Raw genomic sequence first — 25,862 nt, forward strand, 5'->3', positions numbered from 1 at the left:
GCCCATGTGCCACAACTACTGAGCCTGCACTCTAGAGCCTGCGAGCCACAACTACTGAGCCCACGTGCCACAACTACTGAAACCCACGCTCTGCAACAAGAGAAGCCACCGCAATGAGAAGCCTGCGCACCACAACGAAGAGTAGCCCCCACTCACCATAACTAGAGAAAGCCAGAACACAGCAACGAAGACCCAATGCAGCCCCCCAAATTAATTAATTAATTAAATTAATTTTAAAAAAAAACTGGAAACAACCCAAACATTCACCAACATGTGAATGGGTAAACTAATTGTAAGCTATCCATATCATGGAACACTGCTCAGCAATAAAAAAAAATAAAATCCTAATACACACAATAAGATGGATGGATCTCAAAACCATGTTAAGTGAAAGGAAACAAACACAGGAGACTACATACCACTTGATTCCATTATATAAAATTCTAGAAAAGGTAAAAGGCATCCTGAGAGAAAGTAGATCAGTGGTTGCCGGGGACTGAAAGTCAGAGCACAGGCTCCAGTGCAAAGGGGCACAAGGAAACTGTTCAGAGTGATGGAAGTGTTCTATATCTTGAGTGCAGTTACCAAAATTCATCAAACTGTGTGCAAGGTCCAAGAGTCATTACAGGTGCACTTGAAGTAGGTGACTTTTACGGTATGCCAATTAATCTCCATAAAGCTGGACACAATTCATAGCAACCACAGTTATTTAGAACCAGATCAAGTTAATGTTTGAGGGCAGAAGGGTGTTTTATCACTGCCATTGTTTGGGACTGCTATCGTATGGCAACAATAAAAAGCAGGTCAACTTTTGGTCTCCCCCAGAGGAGAGTGGAAGGAGAGGTAGTAATGGAAACAGGTTTTGGTGAAATCTCCTGTGTGAGGAGCATGTCGCCACCCCTTCTCCCACGCTGCTTGTAAAATACTAGCTGTCCTCGTGGCCTCCAGCAATGGAGGGATTCTTTACTATCAAAGTAAAGTAACCCCAGAGAGGGCTTCCCTGGTGGCGCAGTGGTTGAGAATTTGCCTGCTAATGCAGGGGACACGGGTTTGAGCCCTGGTCTGGGAGGATCCCACATGCCGCGGAGCAACTGGGCCTGTGAGCCACAACTACTGAACCTGCGCGTCTGGAGCCCGTGCTCCGCAACAAGAGAGGCCGCGATAGTGAGAGGCCCGCGCACCGCGATGAAGAGTGGCCCCCGCTTGCCGCAACTAGAGAAAGCCCTCGCACAGAAACGAAGACCCAACACAGCCAAAAATAAAAATAAATAAATTAAAAGAAGGCTCAACATTTAAAAAAATATATATAAATAACTCCAGAGAAAATTTCTTTGGATACCGACATGGGAGTTTACCCAGAGAAATAGGTCACATTCCACCCCCTAGAGAAAAGCCCTACAAAGGGCAACACCAGCCATGCACACAGCTTCAATCCTCTCACAGAAACATGCGGACGGCCCAGAATCATCAAGGATATAGGATGAGACCTGCCATGTCGGGAGGAGGCCAAGTAAAAACACACAGAGGACACAGAAGTGACGTATGAAACAGAAGGAACCTCCAGAATGAGTTCATTAATTCACTCAACAAACACTGGGGAGACTCTTACTGCAGTGTTACACCGTGCTAAGCTTTGGATTCTTAGTTAAATTAGATGGAATTAACTTAGTGGAAAAGTACAGACATAGGTGGCACAAAGTCACTAATAGCGTGCTTTTGGGCAAATCGTTTATCCAATGTGGACCTCAATTTGCTGATTCCTCAACTGGGCACAGAGATATCTGACCCTGGGTGTGGGCCATGACTTGAAAAGGCCATGACTTGAAGAGGCCCAAGGTATCTCCTGGAGTCCGGATGAGGTTTGGTTCCCTTCTGAGGTGGATGTGTTTCCTGTATTCTTATGACTTGTGCACTTTTTTGTACGTGTGTTATACATCAATGAGAAGGTTACCGAAAGGACGAATTTCAAGGCCTCTTCCAACCTGAGTGAAACGCTCTGATTCCATGACTGCTTTAAGTAAACCATTATGGTAGAGAAGAGAAACCTGAACAAGACGTTCTAAAATGTAATCCTAGACCATTTTAACCAACTAGCTGTTACCTTAAACATTTTCTCATCTACACATGGAGAGGTGGAATCAATTTAGGTTTTCTGTGATGTCCCCCACTCTCTAAAATCTATGATTCCTGTTATAAACTTTTAACTCCAACTGACGACTCTCCAAAGTGTGGTCAAGTAGCATTGCTCCCAGCCCTTCTGTTGTCAACAAAGACACACCGAGTGAGACATTTTTGGTTTGCAAACTGTGCTGTTAATGATAAGCATGACTTCTTCTCATAATTAAGTTCTGGGTCCTACCTGGAATAGTCTTTGTGCTATTAATCTGCTTAGAGAACTGTTCTCTAAGTAACACAAAGTCAGGATTCAGTGGTTTTATCATCCGTCGTAAATATGTTCTCAGGAGCTCTCCGAAAAATACGGTTACTCTCCCCATATGGCTTTTGTCTTCCCCTTCCCACTCTTCTCTTTTTTCTCTGCAGAGAAAGAGGCTGACCCTCTAGTTTTACTTCTCTGCTTGAAAAGCTCATAAAATTTTTTAATTTAAAAATCATGACTCTTTGGATCTGCCTATGATTCTTTATTTGGAACAGAGAAATCACAGGAGTTATTTGGGGGTTTTGACAAAGATTGTAAATTCTTTAATTCCTTTCTCTGTAAACCATTTCGTTTATAGGCCTTGTTCAGGGGTTAATGGATCATCTAACATGAGTTGTTTCTTGCCTCCGGGTGAGCAGGCTTTTCCCCCAAACTTTAGAAGTACTTCTTAAAGCTGTAGTATTATTATCACTGTTACGAAAGATGAAGTTTTCTGCAAAAGTGTCAGAGTCATGTCTCGCTAAGGAAGCCTCTTTGGGGACCCCCGAAGGCTATTATTGAACCTTCTTTGAACTCTACTTCTTTGAACGCTACTTTCGTCCTTTCTCTGGGAGGAAGGTGGACAGTCTGATGTTGCCGATTTCTTTCTGAGCCCCGAGCGTGCGGACGATGCTCGCTTCAATCTGGAGATTATCTGTCTCTGAGAGATATTTGGTTCTTGGTTCTTCAGTATCCGCCCCTCTGTAGAGAGAACATTGAGGGCAACATCTCTAGGAGTTCGTCCTTAAGGCAAACAACCTCATGGGAAACTACCTGACATGCTTAACAAATTAGTTACTAATGTGTTCTCATGACATCTTGCTTCCATATTCACTCTCCTTCCTCATTTCTTAGAATTCTCAGTCCTAAAAAATTAAAAAGGGCAAGAATCCACTGTAAAAGATAGCTTGTCGCGTTGTTCTTGAAGTGGATATACGTTTCTATTTTCCCTCACAAAGGTTATAGACTCGGCAAAGAAACTGAAGAGACCTTGAGATGAAACGCCCCTAAGTCATCTCAGAAAGGTAATTCCCTCGCAGTATCCAGAAGCCAACCAGCTTCTGTTGTTAACAGGCTGGGATACCTCTAACCCGGGAGCAGACATAAAACTCTTCCCCTGCTCTGTCTACCGTCACGTTTTTCTTGCTTTGCTATCTCCCCACTTTGCCAAACAATATCCCTTTTGTGATTTTAGGTCCACTTTTCTTGGTCCTATCCTTCCCAAAGAAGATGGACCATAGAAAAACAAGCATGTGTTTCTTAGAGTATCTAGAGAATTCTTGTCCTAAGGACAAATATTCAGGTAGGAGAAGTCTTGTCCCAGGCTGTGGTTCCTCAGGACCCTCCCACCGAGATCTGGAACAGAAGCCTCTAGGTCCCTAGATCAGAATTTGCAAACTCTAAGGGAATAGCAAGGCTTACCCCCGAAAGGATGCCTGGCCATCCTTCAGATGAGCTAGGCTTGAGTTACATGATGACACCACCTTCATGGTGCACCCTGCCCACCCCTCCCCAACCCTGGCCTCTCCATGCAGGCCCCAGACCAGGCCCTGTGAATACCGCCAGGCCTGGGAGGGTCTGTAGTCAACAAAACCATCTTGTTTGCCTTATGCCCATCAGCCCTTTTAAGCTCAGAAGGATCTTTCACAGATGTTACCAGGTATGACCTTTACAACGACCTTCTGTGGAGGGCGAGGCAGGAAAATACTTTTCCCCCTATTTTATAGAAGAAAGAGACCTTATAGTGTGAGAGCACCAACGTCAGTTGCTTTTCAACTCAGAACCCGAAGAAGCTTTTCTTTAAACCATTGCCAAGTGTCAGGTTGTTAATTGTGTTAAATTCCTTTCTCCAAGAAAGTCCATGTGACCTTATTGAGCTTACTGATGACACGTGTGGTAGGCTTCATCCTCTTACTGGTCAACGGGAGGTAAAGTCAAGGTGTATGGTTTGAGGAAAATGATCAATTACATGGCCAGATCTGAAACATCCTAGTGAGGATGGGACTCCGCCACCACAAGTCAGGCAGGATTTGAAACACTGGGAGTCAGTTCTTAGCTCCCAGCAAGCTGAGTTCTAGAGCCATCATTTTCCCTGAGCTGATGGGAAAGCAAAGTTTTAGCTGCTGTGACTTCTCACCCCTGCATCTAAGAACATCATTAACAAGGAACACCGTCCCAGGACAGCTGCCACCGGCAGAATCAATCCCTGGGGTGGCTAATAAGTGTTCTGTCGGCCTTGGCGTGTGTCCTTGCACACTCAGCAAGGGAAATGCACTCCAGGGTGAGCAAGCTCGTCAGCGTTTGTGGGATGCTTGTGTTTGACTTTGAGACTAAAGGAGATCTCAATAAGAGTAAGCATTTCTTAGGTACCTGGTATATGCAGTGCATGGGGCCGGGCTTGGAAGATACAAAGTGGCACCAGACACTGTTTTTACCTAAAGGAGCTGACGATATAGCTGGAGATGTGAGACGTGGGTCTAAAAAATGGAAACTACAGTTGCCAGAGAGGACCTTTAAATCCAAAATTAGTGGTTTGCAGAATAAGCGTTATGGGAGCTCAAGGGTATAGAGCAGCTTGGAGGGCTGAGATGAGCAGGGGAGCCCAGAAACGCTGGGTGTGAAACTTACAGGTTACACTTCCTGCGAATTCAGTCCTCATCATGACCAAATGAGACAAAATACAGTGACTGCCTACATTTCTACCCCATTTCACAGATGGGAATATTGAGGCTTGGAGCTAAGTAACTTGCCTAAGTCACACAGCTGGTGTCGAGGCTCTTAACGGTGATCCCAGATGTGGGTCTTGGACTTGAAGGTGATGGGGAAATGGTCGCAGTTCTGGGAGAAAGACCAGTGTAGCCAGTGGAGTTTACAATGAAACACTACAGAGGCGGTGGTTGGCTTTGCCAGTCCAATGCCAGGAGGCGAGGGTGACCCCACAAGAGTCACAGCTGGAGCCCCGAGGCGGCAAGACCGCTAAATCAAGCAGGCAGCACCTTCCAGGACACACGTCAGAGAGCAGACTGGAATTCAGGGAGAGAACCCTGGATGGGCAAAGCATCATCTTAACAGACACTGATGTATCAAGGTACCAAGGGAACTACTCCCAGGACTTCCCTGGTGGCACAGTGGTTAAGAATCTGCCTGCCAATGCAGAGGACATGGATTTGAGCCCTGGTCCAGGAAGATCCCACATGCCGTGGAGCAACTAAGGCCGCGCGCCACAACTACTGAGCCTGCGTGCCACAACTACTAAAGCCCACGCGCCTAGAGCCCGTGCTCCGCAACAAGAGAAGCCACCGCAATGGGAAGTCCACGCACTGCAATGAAGAGTAGCCCCCGCTCGCCGCAACTAGAGAAAGCCTGCACACAGCAACGGAGACCCAATGCAGCCAAAAACAAATAAATAAATTTATTAAGAGAGAGAGAGAGAGAGAGAGAATGACTCCCACACAGAACATGACAGGGAGGAGTGGAGACCTAGAGTCACCCACCCCCAGGGTAGGACAGGCGCTGCGGGGACAGAGTCTGTGACAGACGCCGCAAGAAAGGTCAGTCTGGCAAGCAGAACTTGACAGCCAGGGGTGCAGCATGACCTTTTTAGCATAAAGTTAAACAAGATACACGAAACCGCCACCTGGTGGGGAAGGGCACTAGATTCATCATCAGAGTAACTGAGTAGGAAACCAGAGTCCAGAGATAAGGCCCAAGGACAGAGCCTGAGTAGCAGCAGAACGAACCTGATAGCAAGTTATACCTGTTCCTGGCAAGAGGCCTAATGACTCTTCCATCTGGGCGAGAATTGAGCAGAGTCGAAGATGGGATTGAGCCCACAGGTCAGGATCAAGGACCCTAGTTATGGATGAATAAGCCTCCTAAAGGTGGGAACCAAGCAGCACGGATAACCCTCTGGACCCATTTTTACGCACATATTTGGTGAGTGCCTACTGTGCGCTGAGCACTGTTCTGAGGGGAAGACAGACAGGCCTAAGCTCCCGCGGCATCACATCCCAGGGGAGCACCAGTACATCATTCAGATGAGGCAAAAGAGGGCTCCAGGAAAAGGGAACGGCTTTGCAAAGAGACAGAGGCGGAAAATGCCAGGGGTTGTGTGAAAGAGAAATGATCCGTTTGTTTGCACCAGAAGGTTTCTGGAAGGAATCTAGGGAATTCCATCACGGGCTGTACCCGGAACCACCAAAGTGCCGGATGTTTGGGCCAGAAGAGCCTGTCGACCACCTGCCACGAGACCACCCTGCCCAGGGAGTTGGTGTGAGAGGAAGCGCACGACACACAAGTCCTAGAGTGGACGAGCCCTGTGGCGGTTACGGTGACAGCAGCTCTCTGAATCGTGTCCACCAGACCTGGAGTGGCCTAAAGAAATGCAAACGGCCCAGGATCCAGTCAGCGAAGCTCTTTCCCTTATCCCCAACATTGAACAAGCCCCAGAGCTTTGCAGGGTTGAGGCTGATTCTCTCCAAGGCCCCTTCCAATTCTGACATCCTTTAATGCCTCAGACGATGCTCTCCTAGTTGCCAGCAATGAGCCTTCAGTGACCTCAGAGGGGCGGGGATGGAGGGGGCACGGGCAGCCAGCAAGCAGGCAACAGGATCCAGGTTCTGTCCTGATCTGGGCTCTGCGGTGGCCTTGAGCACGCCGCATAACCCTCACTGCCCTCATTACAGGGTGCGGGGTCTCAGCTCTCCTGTTCATGGAGCTGAGAATCTCAGCTTGCTTTGACAGTGAAAAGGACAAACACAGCTGAGGTACCGTTTTTTTCCTTTTTTTCCAACTTTACTGAGATATAATTGACAATATAACATTGTATAATTCTTTATTTCTTTAACACCCTTATTGGAGTATAATTGCTTTACAATGGTGTGTTAGTTTCTGCTGTATAACAAAGTGAATCAGCTATACATATACACATATCCCCATATCTCCTCCCTCTTGTGTCTCCCTCCCACCCTCCTTATCCCACCCCTCTAGGTGGTCACAAAGCACCAAGCTGATCTCCCTGTGCTATGCAGCTGCTTCCCACTAGCTATCTATTTTACGTTTGGTAGTGTATATATGTCCATGCCACTGTCTCACTTCGGCCCAGCTTACCCTTTCCCCTTCCCATGTCCTCAAGTCCATTCTCTACATCTGCATCTTTACCCCTGTCCTGTCCCTAGGTTCTTCAGAACCTTTTTTTTTTTTTCAATTCCATATATATGTGTAAGCATACGGTATTTGTTTTTCTCTTTCTGACTTACTTCACTCTGTATTACAGACTCTAGGTCCATCCACCTCACTACAAATAACTGATCATTAGAGAAATGCAAATCAAAACTACAATGAGGTATCACCTCACACCAGTCAGAATGGCCATCATCAAAAAATCTACAAACAATAAATGCTGGAGAGGGTGTGGAGAAAGGGAACCCTCCTACACTGTTGGTGGGAATGTAAATTGGTACAGCCACTATAGAGAACAGTATGGAGGTTCCTTAAAAACTAAAAATAGAATTACCATATGATCCAGCAATCCCACTACTGGGCATATACCCTGAGAAAACCATAATTCAAAAAGAGACATGTACCACAATGTTCACTGCAGCTCTGTTTACAATAACCAGGACATGGAAGCAACCTAAGTGTCCATCGACAGATGAATGGATAAAGCAGGAGTGGCACATATATACAATGGAATATTACTCAGCCATAAAAAGGAAGGAAATTGAGTTATTTGTAGTGATGTACCATTTTTTAAAAAAAAATACCAGCTTTCAATGAAAACATCTTAAAAGGAACAGTGTTAATTGCCTGCCCCTTACACCTCACCTTCCCCACTGGGGCTCGTAATCTTGCGGAGTCCGTGGCGTGAGGCTTGAGTTCCAATGCTTCCCTTCAGTGCTCCTGCAGCATTTAAGTAAATGCTTTTTCAAGTACAATGCAAAGGAGCGAGTCCAGAAGGAAGACAAAGTCAACAAATTATTAAATTTATTTTGCATGAATTAAACTCATTGCACCACATACATGGGATTCTAATGCAACCAGGACTCCCGGGCATTTTCCCACTTGGCTCTGTACATGCCGTCAGCCAGCTCAGCAAGTTTAGAGCCCATAATGAATGTGCCTGTGCAAACAGTACCAGCAGCTGTTCCTGAACCAAAGGCCATCAAAGACTTTCCTTTTCGTTTATTCTAGGTGGGAAAAAACCCGACTCTCAGGGAAACTTGGAATTAGAGGAAAAGGTGACAGGATGTTGGCTAACTTGCCTCCCTAAGGCCGCTTGCAAGTCCTCACCTGTGGTCTGACTGTTTCATTCTCCCAGTTTTTCTAATCACAGCTAAGACCATGGTGAGAATTCAAGTGAAATCTTACAGCTATAAAGATATACTTTGTTTATTTCATAAAAAAAAGGACCCAAGTGTACAGACAGATTCAGAAAACGTGCACATTTCTATATGCGTCAGCGGCCAGCATTTCTTAGCCTGGCACTGAAATTGCCACCCTGCACCCTCTGGAGAGCAGAGGTGATTGTAGCTAGCATGGGTGCTGCCTCTGTGCCAGGCACTGTGCTCAGTGATCTACCTGTCGTGTCTCATCCCAGCCTCCCAACAACCAAACCTGCGTGGCAATAAAAGTGTTATCCCCTCAAAGCCAGCTTCTGCCTCTGGTTTTGCTATTTTGGTAAGTGGTACCATCCCTCCACCCGCTACCTAGGCCTGAGACCTGAGGTGTTCTTCCCAGGTGCACGGAAGAGATCCAGGGACAAGCCCTCTTGGATAACGTCTGTCACTCACACGTTTTCCAGTCCCTTCCCTGCTCTCACTCTCTTCCCAGCTTCTCCACTGACCTCCTCTACTCCTTATCAAAAAGCTTCTGGTGCCTGAAGGCTCAGCCCAATGCCTCGGTCGTCCCCGCAGCCTTCCCTACACACACCTGTGTGTGCACCTGCGCTGGCCCCAGGGAATCTCCACCACGAAAGCCCACCCACCTCTCGCCCTCCCAGCGAGCACTGACTTGCTTGTGCAGTTGGCATTTTTACTTATGCTCGCTATGGGGTCTCTCTTCACTGGTGTAAATCTCTTTCCAAATAAAGTGAAATTCCTAGAGTACAACCATATCCGTGTAGCCCCCATCCCAGCGGTACAAACAGGCAAATCGGGAAAACCAAATATATCAGGTACGTGGGATATAATAGACCCTGCAGTATTAATAATGTTAACACTTATGTCGTGTTTGCGAGGGGCCACTCTTTTTTTTCAGGATTTTTTAAACCATTTTTTACAGTGAATATAGTTAATTTATAACGTGTTAGTTTCAGGTGTACAGCAAAGGGATTCCATTTTACGTATATAAATATATATATATTTGGACTGTCTACCTCCAAATACATCAATATATTTTCTGTTCCCTTTCATTACATGTTCAACTTCTGATAAAATAAGAAAACAGTTGGCCCGATAATCACGAACACACTAGGTGTCTCTCATTTCCTTGTGAGAAACGCGTTAGCTTTTGATGAGTGAAAGGGGAGTTAGAGTTGGAATTTAGCCTGATGTACTTGGGCACTTCTCCATTTGACTAATTTGCTTTTATTTGGTCTGAACCCAGGAGAGTGTGTGCCCAGGGAACAGGCTGAGGGTGCTTCAACCTTGGAGAAAGCAGACACTTGCTTGGGTCCTATCAGGACTTGGCTACTTTCTGAAATTCCACCACCGTAGTTGCATCCTTTAAAGTTTCAATGTCTGTCAAAAGTAAAATGCCCCTGGAAGAAGCAGCACCTCACCTGCTGCAGAAGTCATTTCAATAAAGAGCTGAGATTCCCTCTCAATTAGTGGGGTAGGCAGTGGAGTATTAACCACCTACTGTGTGCAGAGAGGTAGCCTAGGATTGGAAAGCGTACATATTTTAGAATACCTGGATTCGATTTTGAACCTTGGTGCCAAATCTGAGAAACCGTGGGCAGCCAGTGAGGTCCCCAGGAGTCAGTGTCAGCTGCACAAGGAGATGCCTGAGTGAATGAGTTATATATAGGACGTCTCTCGGTTACGGGACGCACCCCGCTCTGGTGTACGCTCGCTCAGGCAGAGGCCGTGTACGTGCTGAGTCAGCTCCGAATCCCAACACCCAGAACATCACGGACACTCCAAGGAGTGACTGAATCACGAGTCTTTTCTCTTCCTTTAATTTTATTTTTTCCAAACGAAATGTAATACTTAAAAAAAAATTTTTTTTTCATGGAAAGGCCTTTTATTTTAAATATAGCAGTAGAGCTGTGAAGATTGGCTCTTCCAGGGCCCCGGACCTTTATACTCAACTGCCTTTCAGACCTCGTTACCCAAATAGCTCATTTTCATTTAAAACCCAAAATGTCTGAGACCCAAATCACCACGGTCCTCCCAACACGAGATCTTTCTCCTCACATCCTCATCAGTATCCTTGGCTTAAACATTTCTGACACGTTGAAATTCTATGGCTTGAAATTATCCGCATCTCCTTTGCTTCTCTCTCTGAGCAGTCCTAAATCCTATTAATTCTTTCCCTAGGCTTTCTCAGCTCCCATCTCTCCTTCCTATCTCCTCTGCCCACGCCCGGAATCACTCTTTTTACCTCTCAGTGGCACACCTTACGTCCTGGCTTTCCCTCTTCTAGACAGGTCAGCCACTTTTAACTTTCCGACACAAAGTTTTAAGACCATCATCGGCTTCCTCAAAATTCCTTCGGCAGCTCACCAGTGCATGTAAATGTTTGATTCTGTCCCATAGCCTCGGGGACAAACACAGCCTGCAGCAGCCGGCATCCAATCGGCAGGCAGAAAACACACCTATCCTTTGAGCTGGTAACATTTAATATAAAGAGTTGTCAGCAAGGTGAAGACGGTTAACTACGGAAAGGTATAAGCTCTAAAATGTGCAAAGGTAGCAACTTCAAGAGGCAGCTACTGTCCTTAGGGCCGAGGGAAAATGTACCAGGAAGGAACTTGCAAACCTAGAGGAAAGGGCTTCCAATAATATCCAAGAATGGACATCATTACGTCTACTACTCTGTCCTACAGAATGTAACCCTGTCTCCCAGCTTGGTCCATTATGGCTGGTATAATTCTGTGTAATTCTACGTGCAATATAATAGGTAAAAATTACTTATAATTTTATGACAACTATATATGCAAATGTTTTGTTTATTTATTTACAGATAAAATATCTTTTGTGCTCACACCGATACTCCCAATTCAAAATCCATATGTACAGAAACTCTTTTCTCTTTCATCCCAATCTTCTGTCCACAGCAAGAATCCTGGGTTTTTTTCGATGGCACACAAAATGTCCTCAGAATAACAATGCCGAAACTTCCATCAGTGTAGCTACTAAAAAACTGTTTTAAATATTTTTCATACGCTGTTTCATGATTACAGATTACACTGTGTCTACAGGGTCAGAGCACGAAGCCGTCACATTCTCCACTCTAGTCGTAATGCCCCTCCTTTGTCCTGTGTGTAAGTACATCCACCTCTAGTCGGTGTCTCTGCAGTTACCCCGTTTGGCTGAAGCTTGTTTTCCATATATGCCCAAGGAAAGGCGTCTGGAAACCTCCTTCCTCAAGTTCCTGCCCTTACGTGCCAGTTTGCTGCCATTATACTTAAAAGTTAGTTTGACTGAATATAAAATCCTTGGTTCACAGTTTCTTTCCTACGAGGTCTTAAACATTACTCTTCTTCTGCTCTAAGGCATTGTTATTGAAAAGCCTAATGACAACCTACTCTTCTTTCCCTCATAAATCAGTCTATCGCTCAGATATTTGTCCTGGGTCAGTTTTCCAGGTAAGCAATGTGCTCTTTCTATACATAATTTTAATTTTTCATGTTATGAATGTTTTCTTGAATTATGAAATTATGATTAGGCAATTCTTCTAACTTAGTTTGATTTGTTATTCATGGAGTCCATACACACACACACACACGTTGGATTTTCCCTGCCTATCCTCTGAATTTATCATACTCTTGTTAATATTTTTCATTTCTCTATTTATTTCCTTTTTTCCTTTCAGTTTTTTATTGTGGTAAAATACACATAACATAAAATTGGTCCCCCCTTGACCAATTTGAAGTGTACAGTTCAGTGGTATTAAGTACCTTCACACTGTTGTGCAACTATCACGCCATCCAGCTCTAGAGCTCTTCACCTTACAAAACTGAAACTGTACCCATTAAACAATAACTCCTCAGGGACCCCTCACCCCACCAAGTTCCTGACACCATCATTCCTTTTCGATCTTTAAATATTTTCCCCCTTTTCATTTTCTATTTATTGTAAAGCATTACCTGTTGTGCCTATTTGCTTTGTTATACTTCTAGTTAGTTTTAATCTCTGAAATGATTTTTTTCTTTTATGTCTAATTCTTTCTTGAGTTCTACCACTTCATTACTGAGTTTTTCAATATGATTTCATATCTTCTTTTATCTCAGTTTGAAAGAATATTATAGTTTTCATTTTCGTAAGGGTATCTTATAAAATATCTGACATGTCTTCATTATCTATAGAGAGATTCTACTCCTTATTCTTTCTTTTTTTTTTTTTTTTTTTTTTTGCGGTACGCGGGCCTCTCACTGTTGTGGCCTCTCCCGTTGCAGAGCACAGGCTCCGGACGCGCAGGCTCAGCGACCATGGCTCACGGGCCCAGCCGCTCCACGGCATGTGGGATCTTCCCGGACCGGGGCACGAACCCGTGTCCCCCTGCATCGGCGGGTGGACTCTCAACCACTGTGCCACCAGGGAAGCCCCTTATTCTTTCTTTTTATCCTGCAATAAATTTGAATGTGATTCGAACTCTGTCCTTTTTTGTTGCTTATTTTTAGAATAAGACTCTGAGAATTAATTCATAGAATTAGATTTTCTGAACTTTTATAAAGGAGGCTTGCTTAGAGTAGTTTTCCCAATATGGCGTCTCTAGACCACCCTCTTCTTGTTGTTAATGTATTCACTCAACTACATGAACAAGTGCATTCTAAGAGCTCCTGGTTCTATTCTCCATCACAGCTTTGGTCTGGACTTCACATTCCTTTGGTCTCTATTGTCCGTGATGTGTGCAGTTTAGATTCTCTCCTCAGCAGTTTGTTCTCAGTGTGGACACCACCCTAGCTCTGTCCTGAGAGGGACTCGGTTTGGTAGCTTTGAGGATGCAGGCAGCTCAGACCATTCAAGCCCCTTCGGTCTCACCACAGATGCTCTGGGACCATGAAAATCCTCCCAGTTTGTTGCTGTTCTCAACACAATAGCTGAGTTTTCCAGGCAAATGCTTGCTTCTTATTTGGAAGCCTTCAGGTTTGTCAGACACTCCATTGCTTCTCTCTGCTCCACCTGGAAGGATGCTAGTTCCCAGGAGGTCCCGTAGCTGTTGGTAATTTGTCATGACTCACCCACGATTTGGGGTTTGTGTTGTGAAGACTGTCTGTGTCCCGGCATTTTTCTATCTCGGCTGTTCTGCGTGTTTCATAGGGGAATCTGGGGAGATGCCTCTGTCTTCTTCACAGAATCCTCAGAGCATACCTTTTAAATTTCCAAATCATATACCTTGTACATAGAAAGGCTTTAATAACTATTTGAATAAACAAATTTAAAAGTTCAAGGTCTCATTTCCTTCGCACTTTGTAATGTTAGGGCAAGAAGTGGCAAAATTGCAGAGGTGTGGTTTCTCTTTGGTATCAACCCACCAGTCTCCTGATAGCTCCTCGTCCTGAGATTCTGACACCTTTCTCTTCACTTGTCCTCTTTTCTTCTTCTTTCTAAGGACCCTCCTGCACTACTCACCTATTTCTTCATTGTAAGATTCATGTGGTTAACATTGCTTAAGATTTTTTCTCCCAAGTTTGTGAGTTAGGTTTTTCTTTTGCAAACTGTCCTCATCAGGTTTGATGTCAAGATTATGAAAACTAAACTCTTATGATGATTTGCCAAGTGTTCCCTTTTTCTCTATCCACTGGAATAGTTTGCCTGAGATTGGAATTACTCATTTTTTAGCATTTTCTGAATGTATTGGTAAATCAATCTGTGCTTATTAATAGGAAGACTTTTAACTACAAATTTATTAATTTATTGGATCTAAGAATACTAACATTTTCTACTTCTTCCTTGGTAAATTATATTTTTCTAGGAATATGTCCAATGCTGTAATAAATAATGTTGTTTATAATACCTCTTATTATCATTTTGTTCTGCTGCTTCTATTGATATGCCCCTGTTTTTATTTCTAATTTTTGTCTTCTCCTTTTTTATTTTCTTGAATTCACCAGAGGTTTAGCAAATGTACTCTTTTCAAATAATCAGCTTTTGCCTTTGCTTGGTCTTTCTATGGCATGTTGGTTTTCTATTTTATTAAATCCATATTCTTTATTGTTTCCTTCCTTCTACTGTTTTCAGGGTTAATTTTGGTTTTTGTTTTTCTTACCTTTTGAATATAGATGATTACTTTATTAACTTTCATGTTTCCTTCTAATCTAATACAAATACTTAAGGCTAAAAACTTTCCTCTGGCACTGCTTTAGCTGCATCCAACAGGTTTTAACAAAAGAATTTCCATTTTTATTTAGTTCTAAATATTTCCTGATTTGTTATGATATCTTCAGAAATGTGTTCCTTAAATTTCAAATCCTTGGAAATTTGTTGAGACTTGCCTCATGGCCCAGTATGGATCAATTTGTGTAAATGTTCCATGGGTCCTTTTTTTTGGAACAGAATCCTTCCATTAGCTTTTTCTTTTTTTAAAGTTTTCTCCACATTTCACTTTTTAAAAATAAATTTATTTATTTATTTTTGGCTGCGTTGGGTCTTCGTCACTGTGCGTGGGCTTTCTCTAGTTGCAGCGAGCGGGGGCTACTCTTTGTTGCGGTGCATGGGCTTCTCATTACGGTGGCTTCTCTTATTGCGGAGCATGGGCCCTAGAGCACACGGGTTTCAGTAATTGTGGCATGCAGGTTCAGTAGCTGTGGCTCGCAGGGTCTAGAGTGCAGGCTCAGTAGTTGTGGCACACGGACTTAGTTGCTCTGCAGCATGTGGAATCTTCCCGGACCAGGGCTGGAACCCGTGTCTCCTGCATTGGCAGGAGGATTCTCAACCACTGCGCCACCAGGGAAGTTCCCTTCCATGGGTCCTTGAAAGGAGTAAAATGTGTGTTCTGCAGCTGGTGATATAATATTCTCATGTCCATTAGATCGAGCTTGTTAATTGTGCTGTTGAAATGTTTTATAACCTCATTGAGTTATTTGTCTGCATAAAATAGCTCAGAAAGGATACACAGGAGACTAGTAACATTGGATGATCTGAGGAAAGGACCCAAGTGGCCTTGGAGGGATGCAAATGGGTCCCCCAGAGCTCTGTTCATTTCCCCAGGCCTTGACCCTGCCATTAGGGTGATTGCAAAGGAGATCCCTGGACCTCCTCCTAGTCCAGGAAAGACCCCCAGCCCCTGACACACAACACTCCCAGCCTCACTACACTACAACAGTCTGTTCAAGATCCTAATCTTATGAAGGAGGCTCAAATTGGATCTGATGGTACCTTTTCCCCTAAAGGAGCATGGGGAGTAAACCCACGCTTCCTCACGCCCTTGTCTATTTCAGTCACTGTGAGCAATTCTAGGTGCCAGCTCACCCTCGGTATCTGTCCACCGTTCTCATAAATTCCATACATCCCATAATCTGACCCAATACCACACACTTACTCACCCAGACAACCTTCACTGGGCCCTCAGGAACCAGCCACAAAGCAGCAAAACCACTGACACCTTCTTCATCCTCTTCCTGGAGCGTGCCCATAGGTTCCCACTGGTCTGGGACCTGCCCCTGCCTTGTATTCATCCCTCGGGAGAGCAGCTTGCTCTTGCACAGCTCTGCATCCCCGGGGTCTGGAGTCGAGTCAGCCTCTCACCACCACGCTCCCAGCCTGGCCTGGACCAGCAGCCACTTCATCACCGGGGCTGGTTGGCAATATGGACTCTCGAGCCCCACCCGAGACCTCCTGAGTCAGAAGCGGCTCTCTAACAGGATGTTTTCAGTGTCTTGCCTTTACATCCTAATCCCAGTTTCAAGCAAACCACACAAAGTTAGGACAAAACCACACCAGACGTTGCCCCCAGTGACCTCTATGGCCGATCCTCGTCTTCCCACTTTTTTCTCAGCTCCACTCAGGCTCCCTGCCTGTCGCTCCTCAAACACAGGACCCTGTCCCTGGTCAGGGCCTTCCTGCTGCCTGGGACACTGTTCCATCAGCATCAGGAAACCTCGGACTTCCCGGGTCGTCCAGTGGTTAAGACTCCGCTGCGGGCTTCCCTGGTGGCGCAGTGGTTGAGAATCTGCCTGCCAATGCAGGGGACACGGGTTCGAGCCCTGATCTGGGAAGATCCCACATGCCGCGGAGCGACTAGGCCCATGAGCCACAACTACTGAGCTTACGCGTCTGGAGCCTGTGCTCCGCAACAAGAGAAGCCACGATGGTGAGAGGCCCACGCACCGTGATGAAGAGTGGCCCCCGCTTGCCGCAACTAGAGAAAGTCCTAGCACAGAAACGAAGACGCAACACAGCAAAAATAAATAAATTAATTAATTAATAAACTTCTACCCCCAATATCTTAAAAAAAAAAAAAGACTCCGCTGTGCTTTCACCGCAGGGGTCACCAGTTCGATCCCTGATCGGGGATCTAAGGTTCTGCAAGCTGCGTGGCAAGGCCAAAATAATAATAATAATAATAGCTGATAGAATCAGAGACCCTGCAAGTACACTCACAACACAGACGGACTCATGTGGGAAAATATCTGGTAGAACTTTAATTGTAGTGGTTTCATTCCTGCAGGAGGATGGGGGGAACCATGCTTTCTTACACTCGTTTTTCTCAGAGCCTAATACACTCAGTGCAGTTACAGCTTAGTTTCACATCCATTTCTCAGAGCACCCTCCTTGGTCGCCCTGCAAATATACAGAATTTCTCTGTCTGCCTCCTTCTAACTATTGCCTACTTTATTTTCTTCTAAGAAATTTAATATATTTTGTTATTCAACTATTTGTTCTATTTCTTTATTGTCAATCTCTTCTCTCTCTCCTTCTCTCTTTCTCTCTCTCTCCTTCTCTCTCTCTCTTTCACACACACACACACACACACACACACACACGCACACACGCCACATCAGCAGGAACTTCTTCTATTTCATTCACTGTTGTTTCTCCAGTACAGGAATCAGCATTTGTATATTGTAGATGTTCAATCAAGTGTTTCCTAAGAAGGTAACAGACAAAGAAGAAGCAGAGAGCAGAAGAACATTTTTCACTGTATAACATTTTATACCTCTCAAATTTTGAATCATGGCATGGATAGAATTATCTACTCAAAATATAAATTACTTAAATGTTTTATAAAGTTGCTCTAATATCTCTCGCTTCCTTCTGTTCAGTCTTGGAGGAAGACAGGTCTCCCTGCAGCTGAAAGACAACTCACTTCATAGAGCCTCTATCCCGCTCTCTCCTAAATTCGCACGGACCTGGCTCCAGCAATACTCCCTCTCCCCTTCACCTCCACAGACCCACCACCAGCCTTTAAATGCACCCCGAAACCTCCTTCCGAGAAAACGGACTTCCTGCTGCAGCCTTCTCCATCTGCGCTCAACCAAGCTTCTCACCTGCCTTCACTTCTCCATTCACTGCAGCGTGGCCCTCACTCCCTAACCCACTAACCCCTGAAACTAAGACGCTGTTACCCCTTCATGGCCAGATACACTTCCTGGCTTTAATCCCGGGGCTCCCCACGGCCTCCGCAGTGTTGCTGCACTGTGGTCCTCCTACCCCGCAGTCTTTTTCTTACCCTTCCTCGAGCACCCACTGAGTGTCGAGGTTCTCCCGTGCTCTCCTCAGGCTACTCTATACAGACCCTCCCCCAGTGGTCACTTCCATTCTGCGGTTCCTACTACACGTTGAGGACCTCCAGACCTCTGATGATGTCCCCGAGCCTCCCACGCATTTCTTCCCTATAAACAGGTAGAGACATGGAATAAAGTCCACTCCTTGGAGAGCATGGCGTACGAGGTCCTCCTTGGAATGGCATATGGACCCTGCTTGTCTCTCCAGCCCCATAGCTGCTTCTTACTCCAGCGACTCCCAAACTGTTGCTGTTTCTAGCCCCATGCTTCTGCTCGCGCTGGTCCTCATGCTTGTTAACACCCGCGTGCCCCTACTGCACCCTTTTCTTTGAACGACAAGCATTCCTGTCTCCAGGGTGCCCTTGGTACCTTCTCATATTCACTATGCTCTGTGCATACCTCTCTCAAGGCATCGTGTCTATGGTATCAAAATCACGTCCTAATGAATCCGTTCTTGCCCGTCATCTGTGGGGATCCTGAGGGCAGTCATTGAGTCCCACTCATCCTGGTATCCCCAGCACCAAGCACAGAGCCTGATGTATAAAAAGTGTTCAACAAACAGGTGTTGAACTGGGCTGGTCGTTGCGCTGACTATATTAGGCTCTGAGAAAAACTGATGTGACAAGACATGGTTTCCCCTAGTTCTCCTGTAGGGATGAAACCACTACAGTTAAAGCCCTACCACATGTTTTCACTTGTGAGTCCATCTGTTTTATGAGTGTACTTTAAAAGTTGTTTGCTTAGATCAAATCAGGCTGTAAAAAGAGCGTTACACCATGATCAGGGGTAGCTAGAGTGTGGCCTTCTTTACAAACAATGGACAACTCTGGTTATAGACTGTTTCTAGGGAGGGGCACACTGGTGTTGCACCGTTGTGTTACAGAAACGTACTTGTGTGAGAGCAGACGTGAATGCTCAGTCTCTCTCTCTCAGCATGAAAGAGCGTGTCCTGCAAGAAAGGATAGCCTGAGTTTATTAAAGAAATAAAATTCTTCATAAGACCCTACCAGTACCTTTAAAATAAATAGAAACCACCTCCAATGACAGATGAGATAAACTTTATCCAAGCTGCCCTGGAGCTATTTCCTATATATTTAAGATAAATAAATAATGGCTTATTGTACTTTCTAAAACAGGTATTAAAGGTACATACTTCTTTACCATGATTTCATTCCTCATTTACACAATTTAAAATTACTTTTCTGAGAAGTGGTTTCACATTTTCCCATTAAGAAGTAAAAATGAGGATTTAAACCAGTAATAAAACTTCATAATGTCTCTTTAAATTTTTATACTGTCCCCACCAGCAACTTGTGGTTAGTGGATTTCATATTTGACACTAATATCCATGTTTAAAGAGGTATCTGGTCACTTACCACAATTTCTTTAATCCTTTTAGCAACTTATTTAAATTCTTAAAATGTCAGCATTATTAAAAGCATCTCAGATATTTTCTTGCTTTTTTCCTAGTACAATTTTACAAGCTTGAAAGCGCCACGTAGCAAATGTATCTTCCACTTTTACTCCTTGGAATTAGAATATTTTACTTCCTAGGAAGCAAATGCCGTTGAAATATATACACCTTGGTAATAATCGGTAACATTAACTAACTTCAAATGTTATTGGTAAGAAGGAACATATGATAATGTTTTCTTATTAAAGAAAAAGAAAAGGTATTACAGTGTAATTTCATAGCTTGTTGTCATGACCCATCAGGTATGAAAGTAGGAGAAGCTGCACAATCTACAGTTAGTGTTTTCAATAATCAAGAATAATAAAACCTGTTCAGCATCCACCCTCTCCCCTGAGAATGTTCCCTTTTCCAGCAGATGTTTCAGAGCATAATGAAGTACAGAGCGCTGGAGGCATTATTTATGATCCCTTAAAAAGAAACCAGACTCTTTTCACACTAAGTATGTTTCAATAAGGGCCTATCAGTGGATTTCAGGGACTATTTTCACCCAAAATTGTCAGCAAAAAAATTTATGTGCATTTTCTTGAAGAGAGGCTCAGCAGCTTACAACAGATTTTCACTGATGATTAATAAGAGGCTAAACTCCACTGAAACAAATAAAACCTGCTTAGGGTTATTCCTCTTTCTACCCCTTCTCTCTTTTCTTCCACCATCTTCTAAACTCAAAACTCATTGAAAACGCCTTGAACTAGAAATTGCAAAACCCAGACCCTAGTTCCAAACTCTATTATTTACTCTGAACCGTGTGGCTTTGGGCAAACAGCATGTCTCCGAGATTTAGTTTTCCTAACCTAAAAAATGGATAATAATGCCCCAAGTTTCCTCCAAAATGGGGAGGGCATGGCCTGAGTTGTCCAAAGCCAAGAGCCACCACCAGATTCTAATTCCCCAAATGGAGATAGACATATCAATACATCAAAATAACAATCTGAATATGAAGAAAGAAATCATCTTCAGGGTTAAGACGCTTTTTTAATTCACTCATCAGCTCTGTACTGAAAAACAGATGTCAAACCAGGAAAGAAAAATGTGATGTAATTTGCCACTGCAGAGGAGAGACGCCACTGCCTGGTTTCAAACGGTGCTGGCTCAGACTGACAGCAGTGGACGACTGCACCTGGATGGCGTTGCACCTGTCAGCAACCTCATTGACATTCTTTATAAGGTACATGTGCCTACTATTGATTACATTTAATTTATATTATAAATGATAGTAAGGTAGCTGTCACTAACAAAAGTGTCACTCTGTCTGTATTCTGAATTACTCCATTTTATAGCCTTTGTTTATTGTGCTGTCTCAACCATGCACTGTAGTCCATCCCATACGGGACACATCACAGCAGCAGCTCTTTTGATGGTTAAGATTCTCAAATAAAATAACATACGCATAGAGCATTTGGGAAGTCCTGTGGAATGAGGGATCCTGGCATGTTTTTCCCAAAATTTCCTGCTAGTAAGAATGACCTGGGGATTCGAAACCAAGATGGCGAAGCAGAAGGACCTGCTCTCCCTCCCTCTTGCGAGAACATGAGAATCACAAATAGCTGCTGGACAATCATTGACAGGAAGACACGGAAACTCCCCCAAAAAAGATACCCCACATCCAAAGACAAAGGAGAAGCCACAATGAGATGGTAGGAGGGGCGCAATCACAGTAAAATTAAATCCTATAACTGGTGGCTAGGTGACTCACAGACTGGAGAACACTTATAATCACAGAAGTCCACCCACTGGAGTGAAGGTTTGGAGCCCCACGTCAGGCTTCCCAACATGGGGGTCTGGCAACGGGAGGAGGAATTCCTAGAGAATCAGACTTTGAAGTCTAGTGGGATTTGATTGCAGGACTTCAACAGGACTGGGGAAAACAGAGACTCCACTCTTGGAGGGCACACACAAAGTAGTGTGTGCATCGGGACCCAGGGGAAGGAGCAGTGACCCCAGAGGAGACTGAACCAGACCTACCTGCTAGTGTTAGAGGGTCTCCTACAGAGGCAGGGGGTGGCTGTGGCTCACCGTGGGGACAAGAACACTGGCAGTAGAAGTTCTGGGAAGTACTCCTTGGCTTGAGCCCTCCTAGAGTCTGCCATTAGCCCCAAAAAGGAGCCCAGGTAGCCTCCGGTATTGGGTTGCCTCAGGCCAAACAACCAAGAGGGAGGGAACCCAGCCACACCCATCACCAGACAAGCAGATTAAAGTTTTACTGAGCTCTGCCCACCAGAGCAACAGCCAGCTCTACGCACCACCAGTCCCTCCCATCCAGAAACTTGCACAAACCTCTTAGATAACCTCATCCACCACAGGGCACACAGCAGAAGCAAGAGGAACTACAACCCTGCAGCCTGCTGAATGAAAACCACATTCACAGGAATATAGACAAGATGAAAAGGCAGAGGGCTAGGTACCAGATGAAGCAACAAGATTAAACTCCAGAAAAACAACTAAATGAAGTGAAGATAGGCAACCTTCCAGAAAAAGAATTCAGAATAATGATAGTGAAGATGATCCAGGACCTCAAGAAAAGAATGGAGGCAAAGAGTGAGAAGATGCAAGAATTGTTTAACAAAGACCTAGAAGAATTAAAGAACAAACAAACAGAGATGAACAATACAATAACTGAAATGAAAACTACACTAGAAGGAATCAATAGCAGAATAACTGAGACAGAAGAACAGTTAAGTGACCTGGAAGACAGAATGGTGGAATTCACAGCTGCGGAACAGAATAAAGAAAAAAGAATGAAAAGAAATGAAGACAGCCTAAGAGACCTCTGGGACGACATTAAAAGCAACAACCTTCGCATTATAGGGGTCCCAGAAGGAGAAGAGAGAAAGGACCAGAGAAAATATTTGAAGAGATTATAGTAGAAAACTTCCTTAACATGGGAAAAGAAATAGCCACCCAAGTCCAGGAAGTGCAGAGAATCCCATACAGGATAAACCCAAGGAGAAACATGCCAAGACACATAGTAACGAAATTGGCAAAAATTAAAGACAAAGAAAAATTATTGAAAGCAGCATGGGAAAAATGACAAATACCATACAAAGGAACTCCCATAAGGTTAATAGCTGATTTCTCAGGAGAAACTCTTCAAGCCAGAAGGGAGTGGCATGATATACTTAAAGTGATGAAAGGGAAGAACCTACAACCAAGATTACTCTACCTGGCAAGGATCTCATTCATATTCGATGGAGAAATCAAAAACTTTACAGGCAAGCAAAAGCTAAAATAATTCAGCACCTCAAAACCAGCTCTATAACAAATGCTAAAGGAACTTCTCTAAGTGGGAAACACAAGACAAGAAAAGGACCTACAAAAGCAAACCCAAAACAATTAAGGAAATGGTCATAGGAACATACATATTGATAATTACCTTAAAAGTGAATGGATTAAATGCTCCAACCAAAAGACACAGGCTTGGGCTCCCCTGGTGGTGAAGTGGTTGAGAGTCCGCCTGCCAATGCAGGGGACATGGATTCATGCCCCGGTCCGGGAAGATCCCACATGCTGTGGAGCGGCTGGGCCCATGAGCCATGAATGCTGAGCCTGCGCGTCCGGAGCCTGTGCTCTGCAAAGGGAAATGCCACAACAGTGAGAGGCCTGCGCACCGCAAAAAAAAAAAAAAAAAAAAAAAAAAAGAGACACAGGCTTGCTGAATGGATACAAAAACAAGACCCATATATATGCTGTATACAAGAGACCCACTTCAGACCTAGGGACACATACAGACTGAAACAGAGGGGATGGAAAAAGATATTCCATGCAAATGGAAATCAAACGAAAGCTGGAGTAGCAATACTCATATCAGATAAAATAGACTTTAAAATAAAGAATGTTACAAGAGACAAAGAAAGACACTACATAATGAACAAGGGATCAATCCAAGAAGAAGATATAACAATTATAAATATACATGCACCAAACATAGGAGCACCTCAATACATAAGGCAACTGTTAACAGCTATAAAAGAGGAAATCGACAGTAACACAATAATAGTGGGGGACTTTAACACCTCACTTACACCAATGGACAGATCATCCATAATGAAAATAAATAAGGAAGCACAAACTTTAAATGACACAATAGAGCAGATAGATTTATTTGATATTTATAGAACATTCCATCCAAAAACAGCAAATTGGGCTTCCCTGGTGGCACAGTGGTTGAGAGTCCGCCTGCCGATGCAGGGGACACGGGTTCGTGCCCCGGTCCGGGAGGATCCCACGTGCCGCGGAGCGGCTGGGCCCGTGAGCCATGGCCGCTGGGCCTGCGCGTCCGAAGCCTGTGCTCCCCAACGGGAGAGGCCACGACAGTGTGAGGCCCGCGTACCGCAAAAAAAAAAAAAAAAAAAACAGCAAATTACACTTTCTTCTCAAGTGTGCACAGAACATTCTCCAGGATAGATCACATCTTGGGTCACACATCAAGCCACAGTAAATTTAAGTAAATTGAAATCATATCAAACATCTTTTCTGACCACAACGCTATGAGATTAGAAATGAATTACAGGGAATAAAACATAAAAAACACAAACACATGGAGGCTAAACAATACGTTACTAAATAACAAAGAGATCACTGAATAAATCAAAGATGAAATCAAAAAATCCTGGAGACAAATGACAATGAAAACACAACAGTACAAAACCTATGGAATGCAGCAAAAGCGGTTCTAAGAGGGAAGTTTATAGCTATACAAGCCTACCTCAAGAAAAAAGAAAAATCTCAAATAAACAATCTAACCTTACACCTAAAGGAACTAGACAAAGAAGAAGAAACAAAACCCAAAGTTAGCAGAAGGAAAGAAATCATAAAGATCAGAGCAGAAATAAATGAAATAGAAACAAAGAAAACAATAGCGAAGATCAATAAAACTAAAAGCTGGTTATTTGAGAAGATAAACAAAATTGATAAACCATTAGCCAGACTCATCACGAAAAAGAGGGAGAGGGCTCAAATCAATACAATTAGAAATGAAAAAGGAGAAGTTACAACAGACACCGCAGAAATACAAAGTATCCTAAGAGAGTACTACAAGGAACTCTATGCCAATAAAATGGACAACCTGGAAGAAATGGACACATTCTTAGAAAGGTATAACCTTCCAAGACTGAACCAGGAAGAAATAGAAAATATGAACAGACCAATCACAAGTAATGAAATGGAAACTGTGATTAAAAATCTTCCAATAAACAAAAGTCCAGGGCCAGATGGCTTCACACGTGAATTCTATCAAACATTTAGAGAAAAGCTAACACCCATCCTTCTCAAACTCTTCCAAAAAATTGCAGACGAAGGAGCACTCCCAAATGCATTCTATGAGGTCACCATCACCCTGATACCAAAAACAGACAAAGATACTTCAATAAAAGGAAATTATAGACCAATATCACTGATAAATATAGATGCAAAAATCCTCAACAAAATTCTAACAAATAGAATCCAACAACACATGAAAAGGATCATACACCATGATCAAGTGGAGTTGATCCCAGGGATGCAAGGATTCTTCAATATATGAAAATCAATCAATGTGATAAACCATATTAACAAATTGAAGAATAAAAACCATATGATCATCTCAATAGATGGAGAAAAAGCTTTTGACGAAATTCAACATCCATTTATGATAAAAACTCTCCAGAAAGTGGGCATAGAGGGAACATACCTGAACACAATAAAGGCCATAGCAAACCCACAGCAAACATCATTCTCAATGGTGAAAAACCAAAAACATTTCCTCTAAGATCAGGAAGAAAACAAGGATGTCCACTGTCACCACTATTATTCAACATAGCTTCAGAAGTCCTAGCCACAGCAATCAGAGAAGAAAATGAAAAAAAAGGAATACAAATTGGAAAAAAGAAGTAAAACTGTCACTGTTTGCAGATGACATGATACTATACATAGAGAATCCTAAAGATGCCACCAGAAAACTACTAGAGCTAATCAATGAATTTGGTAAAGTAGCAGGATACAAAATTAATGCACAGAGATCTCTTGCATTCCTATACACTAATAACAAAAGAACAGAAAGAGAAATTAAGAAAACACTCCCATTTACCATTACAACAGAAAGAATA

At 43.7% G+C, this 25,862-nt stretch overlaps 1 long non-coding RNA gene across 1 annotated transcript; it reads right to left on the bottom strand.

Moving 5' to 3' along the window:
• Positions 1-2,624: 2,624 nt before the first annotated feature.
• On the bottom strand, positions 2,625-21,859 carry LOC117201452 (uncharacterized). Its single transcript, XR_004483470.2, has 2 exons — positions 21,745-21,859; positions 2,625-3,118 (listed from the first exon to the last, which is right to left on the bottom strand). It is a non-coding gene; the product is annotated as an uncharacterized LOC117201452 (long non-coding RNA).
• Positions 21,860-25,862: the final 4,003 nt, after the last annotated feature.

This window comes from Orcinus orca, chromosome 12 (genome assembly GCF_937001465.1).
Source record: "Orcinus orca chromosome 12, mOrcOrc1.1, whole genome shotgun sequence".
Lineage (NCBI taxonomy): Eukaryota > Metazoa > Chordata > Mammalia > Artiodactyla > Delphinidae > Orcinus > Orcinus orca.